The sequence below is a fragment of the Oculina patagonica genome, chromosome 6 (assembly GCF_052425735.1).
Source record: "Oculina patagonica isolate OP01 chromosome 6, crgOcupat, whole genome shotgun sequence".
Taxonomy (NCBI): Eukaryota; Metazoa; Cnidaria; class Anthozoa; order Scleractinia; family Oculinidae; genus Oculina; species Oculina patagonica.
Window position 1 is genome coordinate 4,832,741 of NC_135763.1, and position 12,894 is coordinate 4,845,634.

A 12,894-nucleotide genomic window follows, 5' to 3' on the forward strand; every position below is an offset into this window, starting at 1 on the left:
AAATTATGCACGACGTATGTTCACATGGGACCTGATACGTCCTTATCAAGTTTGTGGCTTTCCTGCTTAAAAGCTTTCCTTTCGGAAAAGAAACGCATTTAAAAAGAGACACTTGAACGTTCACTACAGAAGTGGAACTGGAGTTCTAGGGGCAACTTCTAAAGCAAAGGTCTGGGAAAGGCAATAAAGGTTTGTTAGCATGTTCCGTCTGTTTCACAAGAAAAAATATTGATCACCTTGAATGATACCTTCAGTTTAAAAGAGTCCACTTAATTTAGCTTACAACCCAAGCGAGATTTGACAATTTTAACATGATAACTTTGAACATAAAAAAAACCTCTGAGTGTGTCTTTACTCAACCTTAAATATATTTACCATCCTATAAGGACACTTACTCCAGACAAAGATGAACCAAGCTAAGTTCTTTGCTGTGCTGTTTGCAATGTGTTTTCTTATGGCGCTGGTCATTAACAGCGGGTGAGTAAAGTTAAATAATAAAATAATAATTCAGTGACGAGCAACTAAAAAATCGATGTTCCATTTTAAAACACCTTGCTTCTTCCAAGGTTACTTGCCCTGATTAGTCTAGCTTCTCTTTATATACATCGAAATATTAGGACAAAATGATGATGTAAACGTACAGTCTATCCTTTACAGTCAACTGAGTAATTCGAATAAAGTTTTCTGCTTTTTAGTCAGAAACGAGCGGTATGTTGCCCTGATGTATGAGTTGTGAAAGTTTTGCGGAAACTCTTACCGGTAACCTCTTTTCTGTTCCACAGTAATGCAGGCGGCATGAAAAGGCGTCACAGGCGAGGTCGCCTCACAGAGAGAGGAAATGGAGCAGGGGGCGGGTGGGAAGATCAAAAAAAGATAGCGGACTGGGATAAGACTGGAGAGGAAAAGGAATTGCAAACCTCCAGCACTGAACGTAACGTGATTTGATTCACTAAGAAGTTAAATATGAAGTGCAGTTGAAGTGCACCCTGAAACATAAAAAATGTAATCACTTGCTTAGAAACAATTGTATGTCTACTGACGAAACAATAAAGAATTTGGATGAAGTTGTGGTCTACATGTATTTATTTTTGTTTTGCAGTTTTTGTCCGAGGCGTTGCTAAGTTATAGTGACGTCATATCCTACCTACATCATGAAGGCAGGAAAATTTTTGAAGTATAGTCGAAGTTCCTCTTGCGACCATTCTCGTAAGTAACCAGTTCTAGCTACGATTGAGCACCGTTATGAAACTCCGTTTGAATTGTCAGTCAACTCTGCAATAAAAAGCTCCTGTAAGCGCCCGCGACCACCTTCAAAAATAACCAAACTCGTCTTTTCCTTCTGAACGTAAAACTCTTGTAAGCGACGAGTCAATCATAGGCGTACGAGGCGGGGGGGGGGGGGGGTGCGAGGGGGCTGCAGCCCCCCAGTGCCGAAATTTTTCGTGCAAAATGCTTAGAATTCGGCAGCAAGCCTAAAGAAAAAATGTAGAAAATAAGCCGAAAAATCTCGATGTAACAATTACATCAACAGTAAAAGAATTGGAAATGTATACCGAAATTTGTGGCTCAAAAGTCTAATTAATCGGGCGTGGCCGATTTATAGTTTACCCTTTGGTCGTCCTAGAGCATAGTCTTCTGTCGGCCAAAAAGACGGGGATAGCTTGGGGTTGCTACAAAACCGCTACGGGTGACGCATACCGCAATGGTTTTCATTTTAGTTTTGACAGGAAATCGTTGCAGGCACACTTGGTCGACTTTTTGGTTAATGTGTAATCAGGTTGTGTTTTTTTGCTTCGGCGAAAGGACAGAGAAAAAAGCTTACGGGGCAAAGTACAGTATGGGGCCCAGTTCTCGGCCACTTTTGACGTAAACTTGTATTTCTTACCTCAGAAGAACCGCAGGAACTTGAAATTCTCCCAGAGCTAGCTACATTATTCAGCTTTTTGGTGTAAAGCTATCGACCGGTCAAAAATTAATTTGCCCGAGCAATAATAAAAATAAAAGCTCCATTTGTGGGCCCAGTTCTCGGCCACCTTGGCCCAGTTCTCAGCCACTAAAAAGCTTGTGCGTAATTATCTGTAAAAAAAATGCTCAATTAATTTTCACAGTCATAAAATCACTCTGTAAACTTATTTATGTTATATCGATCCCAAATTATTTTTATGAGGCTTTGTTTTACTTTAGAAAAGAAGGATTTTAACGCGCCTAGTTGCCTCATTAACGCGCCTAGTTGCATCATGGATGTTTATGGACTTCAGCAACTTATAACTGAACCAACGAGGATAACTCCGACTTCTTCAACTTTAATTGATGTGATCTACACCAATTGTCCTGATAAGATTGTATGCTCGGGAGTCTGTCATATCAGTATTAGCGACCATAGCCTAGTTTTTGCCTACAGAAAATTATCCGTTAATGGAATATCTGGTGGACACAATACTATAACTTATAGGAACTTTCGAAAATTCAATCGAAATCATTTTCGAAATGATGTTGCGTCACAAAATTGGGATCCGGTATATAACTCAATTAATCCCAATGAAATGTGGTCACAATGGAAATGCTTGTTTCTTTCGATTGTCGACAAGCATGTTCCACTGAGAACAATGCGTGTTCGCTCACGCAGTTCCCCATGGATTACCTCCGAACTAAAAAAACAGATGCGTCATCGCGATTTTCTAAAAATTAAAGCAATGAAAACCAGTGATCCCAATGATTGGACGCAATTTAAAAAACAACGTAATGCAGTTAATACCGAAATTAGATTAGCCAAGCAAGTCTATTATCAAAATAGTTTTAACGAGTATGTTAGTGATTCTAAGAAGACCTGGCAGACCATTAACGAATTAACTTCACGAAAATCTGGGAAAACATCAGTTACGTCTCTAAAAGTAAACGGGGTGTCTGTTACTGACCCAACGGAGATATCAAACGAATTTAACAATTATTTTGCCACCATCGGTCCGAAACTTGCCAGTAACTTTGATCCCTTAGAAAATGACAACTATCAAAAGTATCTCACCAGCACAGACAAACGGTTCCAGCTCCGTCCGACCAGTACAAATAAGGTCCTTTCACTTTTGAATAAACTAAACAAGTCAAAGGCAACTGGCCTTGACAAGATACCTGCTAGGCTCATCCGAGACTGCGCAGATCTCATATGCATTCCTATTCGTGATATCTTTAACCAATCAATAAGTCTAGGTATATTTCCCGACGATTGGAAATGCGCGAGGGTTACCCCACTCTTTAAACAAGGCGATCGAAACGACCTTAACAACTATCGCCCAATTTCTGTGATCTCCATTGTGGCCAAGGTGTTTGAAAGAATTATTTATGACCAACTATATGCTTATTTAGAAGAACACGATATCATTTGTAAACACCAATCGGGTTTTCGTGCCATTCACTCAACTGTAACGGCTCTCCTCGAGGCCACAGACACTTGGGCATATAATATCGATCACGGCAAAATCAATGCTGTTGTTTTCCTAGATCTAAAAAAGGCCTTCGACACAGTTGACCATGAGATCCTTTTGTCTAAATTAAGTCATTACGGTATATATGGTAATTCACACCAATGGTTTAGGTCATATTTAGAAAACCGCACACAAATGTGCTCTATCAATGGTTCGCTCTCCAGTAGTTGTTCATTATGTTGTGGTGTCCCCCAGGGAACGATTTTAGGGCCACTACTATTTCTATTATATGTAAACGATCTTCCGAATTGTCTCTCAAATTGTGAGCCAAGGATGTACGCAGATGACACCCATCTTACATACGCGAGTGACAACACAGACAATATTCAGTTACGCCTAAACCAAGATCTAGAAAACGTTCACAACTGGCTGAGAGCAAACAAACTTACTCTAAATATGACTAAAACCGAGTTTATACTTATTGGATCTAGGCAGAGGCTTAGTAATCTTACAGGTTCCCCGAAAGTTGCAATAAACGATTTTCAAGTTAGCCAGGTCAAGTCTGCAAAATCACTTGGAGTGATCATCGACGACAGACTTGATTGGTTGTTAGTCTTTGGAACTCTCTGACACCCGAACTTAAACTTTGCCAATCCCAGAGAGAATTTAAACAATTCTTAAAGCGTCTACTTTTAACGGAATTCTTAGGTTAATTAATTTTTATTTTTATTATATTCATAGTTTATTTACAATATGTATTTATAGGTTTAAGTATATGTATTTATTTAACTCTGAAAAGCCTCATCAGGGATGGGTTAATAAAATTTGTATGTATGTATGTATGTATGTATGTATGTATGTATGTATGTATTGGAGTAGTCATATCGAGAAACTAACAAAGAAAATTGCTTCTGGGATTGGGGCCTTAAAACGAGTAAGGCACCTGGTCCCTCAAGCAACCTTACACCTAATATACAGAGCTTTAATACAACCGCATTTCGACCACTGCAGTACTGTTTGGGGAAACTGTGGGATTACTTTGCAAAACAAGCTACAAAAGCTACAGAATAGAGCAGCCCGTGTTTTGACCTTCTCAAACTATGACGCGCACGCTGGTGATTTATTTGAAATTCTAGGATGGAAAAATCTAGCTCGCCAGCAGCAAATTCAAAGAGCCACGATGGTTTACAGGTCTCTGCATGGGTTGGCTCCAGACTACCTATCATCTAAATTTGAAAAACGAGAAACCGCGTACAACCTAAGGGACTCTGAAAACAAACTCGATGTTCCATTACCGCGCACTAACTATTACAAAAACAGCTTTACGTACAGTGGCGCCATCTTGTGGAACAGTCTTCCTATTAACGTAAGACAAGCAGAGTCCCTTGGGCAATTTAAAAAACTAATTGAACGAGTACTCTAGGGCACGGCATTCGTGGAAAGCAGCTTTTTATTTTTGTACATATATTTTTATATTTCCCCTCTTTCTTGTATATATATTATAATTAGATTGTTGTATTGTGAGCTGATGACTTTGACCGTGTTTTAAATAAAGATTATCCATCCATCCATCCATCCATCCTATGTGCAGGTTCTGGCAAAACCGCATTGTGTGACCCGTGCATTTAGATGGTTTATTTTGCAGTGAAAAGGTCTTGAAAGATTTAGGTGTTGTAGAAATAATAGACAAGACAAGAGTCAGCTCAAAACTTAGAGATAAGATTGAACTTTATTTTTAAAACATTTATTTCTTTCATTCTGGCAGCAGCAGATGAAATTATATTAAAAACCAAACGCTAAGCTGTGATAGCGAGCAGGGTGGCCGAGAACTGGCAAATACGCAAACGTCGCAAGAAAAAATTTCGAAGTAAATTAAGACCAAAAAATACAACGGTTTAACGAAAAGTTAACTAAAGCAGAAAGCTGAATTATTCTACGTTTCACATGCCAAAAATTAGCTCGTATGGTGGGGGCTTTTGGATAAAATACGAATTTAACTACATCCATGAATTTAAAGGAGCCGTAAACAAACAAATTTTTCGGGAATGCAAATTCACCTACCTCCGCCTAAACTCGACGTGTGAGCTTTCTATATCGAATTGAACGATCAAACTCAAGATACTTAACGTACATGAATCAGTCTATCGTTTGAAGGAAATACCTTTTTCTTTTAATTCAACTGGAGTGTGAAAAAACGCGTTAAACACAAAGTGGCCGAGAACTGGACCCGGCCGAGAACTGGGCCCCATACTGTACTGATATTCACCATTGTGAAATTGCACTTACTTTGACAAGTTAAAGTTATTTTTGTAAATGAAAAAGGTAACGTCATTGATGTCACGCAGTGTTTTTTTTAGCAAACTAGATGGTTTGCTGGTTTCTAACTATGAATGGGGGTGTGATCTTGCGGTATATTTTTTGAGCCTGACTCCGCCGTAAAACTTTTTTTTTTTATTTAGCAAGAACTGTGTCGATTTTCATTTCTGAACAATTGGTCGTCAAGTCGTTTGTCACAAAGAGTAGAATGTTTGTACAGCATGTTTTGGAATTATTTTAGATTTGGTTAGTAAGACGCTTCTGAAGACCTGAGCAAAACATTGGGAATGTACAGTATTAATAGGAACTTGAATGGAATTTTTCACAAGTTGGATAAAGGTATCAACTGAAAAAAATGGACTTCAAAATGAGAACTTGGATTTTGTTGTAATTAAATTTTATCGCGGATTGGATGCATAATATCACGGCTTTGAAAGTCTTCAAATAATTAGAAAGGTTCCTTTCTTCCTTTTGATCTTATTGTTATTTTCATGAATTGATTATTCGAAAAGGGTTTTCGTTGATACGAAAAAAAAAACGGGTTTTCACTGAATTGCTTGAAGTATTTTTAGACGTGATAATATTGGCTTAATCAAATTACATTGTGCACGAAATATTTGTTATTCTTTTGTCTTGAAACTTTGAGGAAATTGAAATTCTTGTTTGACTGTAGTGTATGAAAGGCATTTTATAGAACTGAATAAAAAATAAGAAACATTGATAAAGGTTATTTCAAAGATTTATTTTGCCTGATTTTGAAGGGTTTCAGGAGTTTTAAAGAGTGCTGGTAAACGGCTGTATGTTGTTTGTGATTACGGATCTTATTTAGTTTCGAACGCTCTAATTTTTGAAAGGTTAAAACAGGTTAAAACCGGGCGGTTTCATGAGTTTTTTGGGTAGAAAGGTACGGTGGTGGTCAAAAAAAAAATGTTTAGAAAGGAATGACTGTAGTAGCACGTAAGTCGGAGGTTTGCGTGAGTCACGGGGTATAGTATGCGTGAGCTGGATTTCCGGCGTCATAACGGCATGTTTTGTTTACTGAAAGATACACTCGACGTTTAGTTAGCTTAGTCGGCTTGGGAAACTATTTTAAAAATGAATGTTGTAATAGTTAATTAATAGTAATCTAGAATTAACCCACTCTCGATTGGAGTCTGTTCTGGATTCGCGCTACCTTTTCGCCGCGAAGGAATTTTGTAAAATTTCGCTAGTGGAAAGAGGTACTGTAAGAACAGTATCAATAACTCAAAAGGAGGAACTTCTTTGTAGCTCTGAATTAAGACGTATGATAAAATTTTAGAATAAGAAACTTTCGATATATGGTTTTCATATTGTTTTTGTCAATTTCCTTTTGTGGCAGATTTTTTGAGAATCAGCTTTTCTTTCGTGTGATGACAGACACAGGACAGAACGAGAGGTGGATGAGAAAGATGCCGAAGATGAATAGACACCGAAAAACGACAAGAACCGTCAAGGACTTATTAATCGGGCGTGGCCGATTTATAGTTTACCCTTTGGTCGTCCTAGACGATAGTCTCCTGTCGGCTAAAAATGACGGGGATAGCCTGGGCCAATCAGTTTCATTTCAGTTTTGACAGTAAATCGTTGTAGGAACACTGGGTCGACTTTTGGGCTAATCTGCAATCTGGTTCTCTTCTTTGCTTCGGCGGGAGGACAGAGAAAAAAACTTAAGGGGGTAAAGTACTAATAATCACCATTGTGAAACTGTAACTTTGACAACTTTGACAAGTTGAAGCTATTTTTGTAAATAAAAGGGATAACGTCATTCATGTCACGCAATGTTTTTGTGGGAAACTTTGAAACTAGACGCTTTGCTGATTTCTACAAATAGCAGTGTGATCTGGCGGTACATTTTTTTGAGGCGGACTCCACTTTAAAACTATTTTTTATATATTTAGCAAGAAGTATGTCTATTTTCATTTCCGCACAGTGGGGCGTCAAAGTCGCCTGTCACAAAGAGTAGAATGTTTGCACAACTTGGTTTGGATGTATTTTAGATTTGACTGGTGACGTTAGTAAGACAGTTCTCAAGACGTCAGCTAAACATTGGCAATGTACAGTATTGGTGTGAACTTTAATGGAATTTTTTTAAGAGATCAGTAAAGCTATCGAATGAAAAGATGACTTGAAAATGAAAACTTCGAATAATTATAATTAAATACCAATTGAATTTTAGATGAGAAATTCCGAAAGTGACATCTGCGTTCAAAATAGGAATTTTTGTACAACTTAGTTCCGAAAAAAAGACCACATGTTTTGTAAAAATTACAGACAAACATGATCAGGGAAACAAAACAGGCCAATGGGTTTTATTCACGAAAATACAACTTTCTTAAGAAAGAGTTTGTAAACAAGACAATGGAATCGAATTACATTTCACACGAAATTTGCATACATTTGAACTTGCAAAAAAGAAGTATCTCTGCCGAGACATAATAGCGAGACCTTACATAAATAATTATTGTATTCTGATCTGATTGTTATTTTTTATGCATAAACTATTTGAAAGTGGTTCTCATCGATGAAAACAAAACGGTTTTTCATTCACTGCTTGAAGTATTTATAGACGTGAAAACATTCGCTTAATCAAATTACATTCTGCACGAAATATTTTGTATCCATTTGTCCCGAAACTTTGAGGAAATTGAAATCTTTGTGGACAGTACTGCATAAAAGCAGTTCATAGAATTGAATAAAAAGATAAGAACCATATTGATAAAGGAAATTTTAAAACTTTATTTTGGCTCATTTTGACGAAATTCAGGATTTTCAAAGACTGCCAGTAAACGGCTGTATCTTGTCTGTCTCTAACGATTTTGCTACGGTTTCAAACGAGCTAATGTTTCAACATGATATCATGGTAGCGGGCAGAAGTCGGTTCGTTCTGAATTTTTCATTACGGTATACAAGTTACAGGTCAATATACAGACCCTCTGTATAGTAAAAAACGTTTTGGGAACAAACCATTGTGAGCTTATTTTCTATGTTGATCAGTAAAAATCATTAGTACGACATGGGGTTTGTTATCAAGTTCGTTAGTACGTTAATACTGCAAGGTGTATAAAAGTAGAGAATTATTATCAAGTGTGTTTTGTTTTATTAGCGGTTTATACTCTAAGGTCTTGGTATGGGAGATCAAAATTAAGGCAAATTTCTGGTATTATCTGATTGCTTGGCAAAGATTAGTACGATACTGACTTGGTTAGGAAATGTAAACAAACATCAAATTGAATGAGAGTAGAAAGGGAGGGACAGGTGGGGGTGAAAGTAAGGCTTTCCACAAGTTGCTCGAGATTTCCCAAAAAATTGCCCGTAATTTCTCAAAAAGTTGCTCTAAAGTTGCTGCAAAAATTCAAAAAAGTTGCTTCTGACAATAAAAGTTGCTCGAAAGTTGCTCCAAAAAAATCCAAAACGTTGCTTCTAATCAAGAGAATTTCTCTAAATATATGCTAATTTCCCTTTGAGGGTTAGATTCCTAAGCAGTTTTCTGCAATTTTACAGCAAAAAAGTATCTAAATAACATATTAAGGAGAAAATTTGTTAAATAACAAGGTTTTCTTTAATTGAGAAAAATCGCGAAGATATCGATGACGTTATGTTTGATGACGGCAGAATGAGGCGAAAGTTGAAACGTCTTTAGATGTTCCTCGAAAATCCTCGGGAAACTTCGTAAATCTTCGGAAACGTTCGTATGCCCTTTGAACAACACTCGGATAATCTTCGGAGATCTTCGGTCTGGAAATTGCACAAAATGTAACAAGTTGCTCGAGAGGAAAAAAGTTGCTCGAAGGAGATAAAGTTGCTCGAAGGAGATAAAGTTGCTCGAAATATTAAAAGTTGCCAAAAAGTTGCCGAGCAACTTGTGGAAAGCCCTAGGTGAAAGGCTAAGGAGATGGAAAGGGAGCGAAAATTAAAATCCATGTTTGGTTATATCACACAACCTTTGACTTCTGTTGTTTTCTCACAAGAACAAAACTTAAGGTGGGGTTCTACCTGAATTTGAATGGAACTTTAAGAGATTTAAAGAAGGGATTGAAGAAAAGAATGGAAACACCTCCAAACAGTTGACCCCCTCGCAAGAGCACTCCGGGTTGTCAGGAGACTGTTTGGTGTCCGTCCACCAATTTTTAACTTCAAACTTAACTTTTAACTTTTTATCTCCAATATTTCTTATTTGTCTAAATTTTACTAATCCTTTGAGAAAAACTATCGCCTCCCAGACATCCCCCAAAATCGTCCAAAAATACAAAAGACGACTAGTTCAATCGTTCATTTGTATTGCCGTGCGAAATATATTTTTATAAATTGAGACCATTATGTCATTAAGTAATAATGCAATCTTGAAAACATTCCAGATTTTCATTATTAAATAGAAACACGAAAAATTCAAATTTGGGAAAAAAAAGCCTGTCAAAACGACGTTGCCATGGTGATTCAAGTTACTGGCACAATAACTAATCCTGCCAAATTATTGCGAGATAAATTTTAGATAAACGCGCAAAGTTTGGCAGCGTTTGGTTGAATCTTGAAAAAGTTATAAGCGTCCAAAGTCAGCGCGGGCCTCAAAAGCCCCCCCCCCCCCCCCCCCCCCCCCCGCTCAGAATAGGTTTAAGTGACTGTTTTTCCAGTGATTTTTACTGTACTGTACCCTGCCTTTCAAGTCAAAACAGATAGCTAATTATTAAGCGCCCGATTTTAAGCTTCTTAAGCTTCTCAAGCTTCTTGTTTTCTCATTAATCTGCCTTCGTTTCCTCTCCCAAATTGCTATTATCGTGTTAGATTTTACGGGCAAATACTGCGTGACCCTCAGTTTGATTCAATTGCAATCGTTTTGAAGTGACTAGGAAATTGGAGAAGGCGACCAGATGTTAGGATTTTCCATAGCTTGAGCGTTTGCGCGCAGTGGATCCAGCTAGTGTAAGACCTTGAAGCAAAGCTGTTACATATGCAAAAAAGCTAATGTTTTTGACTCAAATTTTTAGTTCAACGGGCTAGCTTAAAAACTTTAACGAAATGTTTTAAGCCATTTACCCCTGAATGTTTCACCCGCCTTTGTATAACTTTCAAGTGGGAGGGGGGGGGGGGGCAATGTTAATTGGCTCCCCCAAAATACTTTAATTTTTGCTGAACTAGCTAAGGGCAGGGCTAAGGGTGAATTAATAAAATATTTCAAAAGAAATGCATACAGTGCATTGACATCTTCGGGCAACGCCACGAAATGAATTAAAGAACTGTAGTTTCCTTTTAATAAGTGTTTTAAGCAAGTAGGCAAGGTTTGTTCACAACTATTTCAATGCACGTTTTGTTGTCCAATTTATATGCCTCTTTATTCGGCTTTCAACGTATGTATTTTTTTTCGGGCAATAAGGTCTCCGCCGCCCCCCCCATACCCCCCCACCCAGGTCCGAAAGTGCCCGTACGCCTATGGAGTCAAAAGGTTCTGATCTGTATTGGTCAACAGTTTACTACAAGTATATGCAACTTGGTCACATTTACCGTAATATAACATTTACCAATAGAAGATCGTTCTTCATGTTCTATAAAAAGTAAAGTCGGCTCAAATATATCGCACGTATACAGCGGCTTGATTCTAATGCCTAATAATGTCGGTTGATAAAGATCTCACAAATAAAAGTTCACCTGATGATTTACGGCTGGAGAAAGACTGTTGCCATAAGGCTGAAGTAGAAAGCTTTATGCTAAAAGCTCTGGGAAGCGATCAGCCTGTATTGTTTCAGTCTGTGGTCGCCGCATAGCCAATACTCGTAAGCAACCTTTTCTCTTGTTACGACCACCTTTTCGAATTCCCGAGGTGGCTGCTGTTCAAACCACAGGCTTACCATCCGCTGTTTGTGTGATTACAGCTTGCCAGTAAAATTATTCAAATTTCTTCACTCATTTCTTCACATTAGATGTGAATGTATGTATTCCATGCAACTTTAAAACCAAAGAATCTAGTACCGCATCTATATTTCCTCGATTCGCTGCCATCCGAGCTTCCGGTCCTCAAAAGAACAGCTTTCCAATTTTAGGCTGGTCAAAAATTAAATTTAATGTCAAATCAGATCGTAAATTCGCCGTTTTACTATGATCTGTACCACCAGCAGGGTCAATTTATGCAACTGTAAATTGTAAACTTTGGACTGTAATTCTTTAGAGTTTCTACTAAAACAACTGGACTACTCGCCCTCGTTTTCTATGAGCGATAGAAAACTCGAACACGTAGTCTTATAGTTAGCAAGAGAGGTTTTAATCAATAGCTACATTACAAATCTTATTTCTTGTCAACTTCAGATAATCATCATCTGGCACTTTTTTTCGTTTTGGAAACAAATAGAGTATGCTATAGACATTTCTGATCCTTGCAGTATGCAGGACGCGTACCATATATGAACCAAGTAAATGGCCTTGCTCATCATTTGTCTGTAGCTCAGTGGGTAGAACGCCCGCACGGTGCTTGGTAAAGCTACTTGGTTTGGTAAAATTGATGTATTTTACACATAATTTTTTTACTGATTGCTATTCCAAATCCTTTAGGAAAAATGGTGGGAGATACCAGCGTTCTGCCCCTACTCAGTTGTCAGTTCAACTTGACAGAGGAACTCCCCAACCCGCCCCTTTACCTACGGATGGAGTGACTAGAAACTCTGGTTACCGATAAACGTAAAGCCTAATAAACCTTGTCAAAGAAAGGTGATTCCAGTAGGGAACATTATGTTTCATTTCAAAACAGTTTCAGTCCGCTGGTAATTTTTTTAACTCTTTTGACCTATATGCCTGATTCTTTATCAATATTCATGCGCCAGTAGGCGCATAAGACCTTTATCAATATTATTAGGAGAAGTAAGTTGTTGGTCACTCCTAGAAAACGTCTCTCTCCATTTCTTTGCTGAAAGAAACTGACTTAGTGACACAATTCTTCCAACTATGTTTCCAACAATGCTTTCAATGCTTTTATTAATGAATAGGTCAGGCGAAAAAGTAGGGGAACTTTTATCACGCATTTCACATAATGCAGCGCAGTGACCTGCCAAGCAAGGAAAATATAGGGCTAATTTCTAGCTTTCATCAATCAAAGTGGCTATGAGCCATTGAACTCGGAAAATAAATTATGAAACAAGAATAAAATATCACAATC

The 12,894-nt window shown here is 37.8% G+C and overlaps 2 long non-coding RNA genes across 2 annotated transcripts in view; both read left to right on the top strand.

Moving 5' to 3' along the window:
- The first annotated feature begins 72 nt into the window (after window positions 1–72).
- Window positions 73–945, top strand: LOC144656546 (uncharacterized). Its single transcript, XR_013571319.1, has 3 exons — window positions 73–169; window positions 387–477; window positions 783–945. It is a non-coding gene; the product is annotated as an uncharacterized LOC144656546 (long non-coding RNA).
- The window catches only part of LOC144656179 (uncharacterized), a 55,660-nt gene continuing 42,884 nt past the window's right edge, over window positions 119–12,894 (top strand). Inside the window, exon 1 of the long non-coding RNA XR_013571272.1 lies at window positions 119–189. This is a non-coding gene — a long non-coding RNA (uncharacterized LOC144656179). The remainder of the gene's footprint in view (window positions 190–12,894) is intronic.